This window comes from Oryx dammah, unplaced genomic scaffold (assembly GCF_014754425.2).
Source record: "Oryx dammah isolate SB20612 unplaced genomic scaffold, SCBI_Odam_1.1 HiC_scaffold_23, whole genome shotgun sequence".
Lineage (NCBI taxonomy): Eukaryota > Metazoa > Chordata > Mammalia > Artiodactyla > Bovidae > Oryx > Oryx dammah.
The window spans coordinates 117,992,390-117,997,366 of NW_024070207.1; positions in this window are offsets into that span (position 1 = coordinate 117,992,390).

Here is a 4,977-nt window from a genome sequence, read left to right on the forward strand (position 1 = left end):
GGCTGAGTAATACTCCATTGTGTATATGTACCACAGCTTTCTTATCCATTCATCTGCTGATGGACATCTAGGTTGTTTCCATGTCCTGGCTATTATAAACAGTGCTGCGATGAACAATGGGGTACATGTGTCTCTTTCAATTTAATAAAAATATTTAAAAAATAATTAAAAATAAATAAAAATAATTTTAAAAAAATAAAAAATAAAAAAAAAGAATCTGCCTGCAGTGCACGAGACCTAGGTTCAATCCCTGGGTCAGAAAGATCCTCTGGAGAAGGAAATGGCAATCCACTTCAGTATTTGTGCCTGGAAAATCCCATGGACAGAGGAGCCTGGTGGGCTCCGGTCCATAGGGTCACAAGAGTCAGACACAACTTAGCAACTAAACCACAACTGCCCAAATTTACAATGGAAAGGGGACCTGGGTCTGAGGATACAAAGGGAAGCAAGGCCATTCACAAGCAGGCAGAGATGTTTGAAAAACAAATGTTGCTCTGTTAAGCAGACAAGTTTCTTGGTAAAAAGGTTACTTTAGGGCTTATACCTCCCAAAAGCTCAGGATGTTATAGAAGTCTCTATTACCTGACTGCTCTTTGGGTTTCCTAGTTTTACAGAGCTTGCACAGGTACAAAATTTATCTCCCCCCCCCACCTCCTGTTTATCTGATATCAATTTAATGGTTAGATCAACCAAAGAGCCCAGAAGGAAAGACGGCCACATCCCCCAGCACTCTTTTCCCTCCTCCTACACAAGGGGATTGTGGGCAATGGGAGGGTACATTTCAAAGCTGAGATCCAATGCTCTGTTTTTAGAGGAGTCATCTATAAACACTGTATATAATCAATGTAAACATTCACCTCTTATTGATAATGTATACATCAATCAGACACGAAGGGATGCAAACTTTCCAAAGTACAAATAAATGGATTAAAAGTAGTCAAATAAAATGCTAAATATACTATTTTATGCTGATGTACAATATATAGTTTATGATCCTATCTTGTTTTCTGCCAATAAGAATTTAAGATTTTACAAGTATGTGGCATTAAAAAAACCAATACAATATTGAAAAGTAAAAAAAAATGACAAGCATTTTTGAAGAAGGCTTTTTCTTAAAATCATTGTATAGAATTATTGAAAGATATTGATTATAGCTGCTCTTTTTGTTCAGTTAGAAATTTCTCTATCGGTAACATTAAGCATCGTAGGGAAAATATCTTGGGTCATACAGTGGTCTAAAAACCAGGAAAACATCCTATTTCTTAAGCTTCCAACTAAATAATACTAGTCATTTCATCTTACATTTTGATGAGTCACACTTACTTGCTCCTTTAAAATGTACAAACTATCCTCTGTATTTTTCATTCTTTAATTCTTTTCATCCTCTAATGTGGAACAAGCTAAAAGAAATTGCTTTCTGATTCCAGGCTGGTATACTATGCTAAACTTTACTTTGACTATCTTTAATAAAAAGACTTTCCATTCTAATCACACAATCTGTCTCGTTTCTTTTAACAGTGGATTTCAACCATTATAAGAATGCTGTTTCTTTTTTTTTTAACTGCCTACCCATTTTAAGGAAGCTTTTACTAGCTGAACTGAATGGTTAGCCATCAAGCAAAAATTTGCTGCTGTGTGCTATGTAACTATGTGCATGTGTGCTGTTATTTTGAAACTAGTCAGCTTTCGTTTTACTTTGCCAGTTTGAAGTGCAAACAGCAGTAGTGTAATAATTGGGCTTATACCTTCAAAGAAGTCTAATCTGTTCCTTAATCCTCACTCCCAAATTTATCAGATAAAATTGAAAATTTCTACTCATCAAAAGACATCTTAAAGTATAAAAGATAAAATTGAAATTGGTTAGATAACTGTCACACTTATAAGGCATAAAGAATTAGTACCTAGTATACATGAGGTACTTTTACAGATCAATTTTAAAGACAAATAACCCAGTGGAAAAAATGGTAAATAATGCAAATGGTTATTTTGCAGGAAAAGAAAGACATATGGTCAACAAACATATAAAGAAATGTTCAACCTCATTAATAATCAGTTCAGTTCAGTCACTCAGTCATGTCCGACTCATTGGGACCCCATGAATTGCAGCACGCCAGGCCTCCCTGTCCATTGCCATCTCCTGGAGTTCACTCAAACTCATGTCCATCCAGTTGGTGATGCCATTCAGCTATCTCATCCTCTGTTGTCCCCTTCTCCTCCTGCCCCCAATCCCTCCCAGCATCAGAGTCTTTTCCAATGAGTCAACTCTTCGCATGAGGTGGCCAAAGTACTGGAGTTTCAGCTTCAGCATCATTCCTTCCAAAGAACACCCAGGGCTAATCTCCTTTAGGATGGACTGGTTCGATCTCCTTGCAGTCCAAGGGACTCTCAAGAGTCTTCTCCAACACCACAGTTCAAAAGCATCAATTCTTCAGCACTCAGCCTTCTTCACAGTTCAACTCTCACATCCATACATGACCACAGGAAAAACCATAGCCTTGACTAGACGGACCTTTGTTGGCAAACTAATGTCTCTGCTTTTCAACATGCTATCTAGGTTGGTCATAACTTTTCTTCCAAGGAGTAAGCATCTTTTAATTTCATGGCTGAAATCACCATCTGCAGTGATTTTGGAGCCCCCCAAAATAAAGTCTGACACTGTTTCCACTGTTACCCCATCTATTTGCCATGAAGTGATGGGACCAGATGCCATAATCTTAGTTTTCTGAATGTTGAGCTTTAAACCAACTTTTTCACTCTCCTCTTTCACTTTCATCAAGAGGCTTTTTAGTTCCTCTTCACTTTCTGCCATAAGGGTGGTGTCATCTGCATATCTGAGGTTATTGATATTTCTCCCAGAAATCTTAATTCCAGCTTGTGCTTCTTCCAGCTCAGCGTTTCTCATGATGTACTCTGCATAGAAGTTAAGTAAGCAGGGTGACAATATACAGCCTTGATGTACTCCTTTTCCTATTTGGAACCAGTCTGTTGTTCCATGTCCATTTCTAACTGTTGCTTCCTGACCTGCATACAGATTTCTCAAGAGGCAGGTCAGGTGGTCTGGTATTCCCATCTCATTAATAATCAGACACATGAAAATACAGGCTAGTTTTAAACTGTATATATCACAAATATATGTGATAAAACAATATAACTACACACATTGATGACAAGAAAAAGATAAACATATCAAATTCTGTTTATTTGGAGAGGAGGTTGAATTATGGAATTGGGAAAGGATGCACAGTTTGATATAAGTTATTTGTAATGTTTCAGGTTTTTTCCTTGTTGGGTATTCATTGTTATTTTTTCAAAAAATAGATGATAGCCAGCTACAGAGATAGACAGAAAGCTACATTTGGACTAAAAATGTTGATGAATTATAAGCCAAGAATAATGATTCCAATTCTGTGCAACTGAGGTCCTTAAAAAAGTGACTTAGGGTGGGCAGTAAGAGGTTTATTAAAGAAATTTCAAAAGCATGAAGTGGTAGAAGGGTTTCAGCTACAGAAATCTACATTAGGATGGGAGCTATGCTACAATAATAAATAAACCCCAGGCACTTCCCTGGTGGTCCGGTGGTTAAGAAACCACCTGCCAATGTAGGAGACACAGGTTCGATCTCTGGTCAGCAAGATTTCACAGGCCATGGGGCAACTAAGCCCATGCGCCACATCTACTGAGCCTGTGCTCTGGAGTCTGAGAGCTGCAACTACAAGCTCACATGCAGCAATTACTGAAGCCTGTGTGCCCAGAGCCCACAACAAGAAAAGTCACTGCACTAAGAAGCCCACACTGCAAGCGGAGAAAGCCCAAGGAAAGCAACGGAGACACAGCACAGGCATTAATTAATTAATTAAATTGAAAAAGTGTGAGCTTCATTGTGGAGTACGGAACTCTGTGGAGTGTGAATGAAAAATCTTGTCGGCCATATCAGTAAACAAAGGATGTTGCGGCCAGCAAGCTGTCACATTACAGCAGCTCTGACAGCGAGCCCTGAGGGAACTGAGGACAGAAACAGAATGCCTGCCATCAAATCACAGACACTCCACCCCTGACAGTGGCCCTGAGGAGACTCAGGATGAGAAAAAAAAGATACTGGCCCCAGATGGCTGACGTACATATCAAAGGAATGATTTCAGTGAGCTCAGACTCTTGCATCTTTTCATACATAGAAGAGTGCTAAGGTCCTTGAGATCCCTGGTTTTCCTTAATTAACAGTAATTTTTTGATGTTCTGACTACCTGGTCTTTGTTGCAAAAATTCCTATATATCTTGACTCCCCACCTTGCCTCTTCAGAGCAAGCTTTCAGAGTTATTGGAGATGCTGTGTTCTGGGCTTAAGTCCTCAGCTTTGCCCACCAAATAAAACTTAACTCTCAACTTTTAGGCTGTGCATTTTTCTCAGTCAACAGGAGACACTAAAAGGTTCAGTCGCTCAGCTGTGTCCAACTCTTTGCGACCCCATGGACTGCAGTACACCAGGCCTCTCTGTTCATCACCAACTCCCAGAACTTACTCAAACTCATGTCCATTGAGTTGGTGATGCCATCCAACCATCTCATCCTCTGCCTTCTCCCCTTCTCCTCCTGCCTTCAATCTTTCCCAGCATCAGGGACTTTTCAAATGAGTCAGGTGACCAAAGTTTCAGAGCTTCAGCTTCAGCCCTTCCAGTGAATATTCAGGATGGATTTTCTTTAGGATTGACTGGTTGGATCTCCTTGCAGTCCAAGGGACTCTCAAGAGTCCTCTCCAACACCACAGTTCAAAAGCATCAATTCTTCAATGCTCAGGTTTCTTTATGGTCCATCTCTCACATCCATACATGACTACTGGAAAAACCACAGCTTTGACTAGACGGACTTTTGTTGGCAAAGTAATGTCTCTGCTTTTTAATATGCTGTCTAGGTTAGTTGTAGCTTTTCTTCCAAGGAGCAAGCGTCTTTAAAAGGGTTATACCTATTATCAACTAGTGGTATG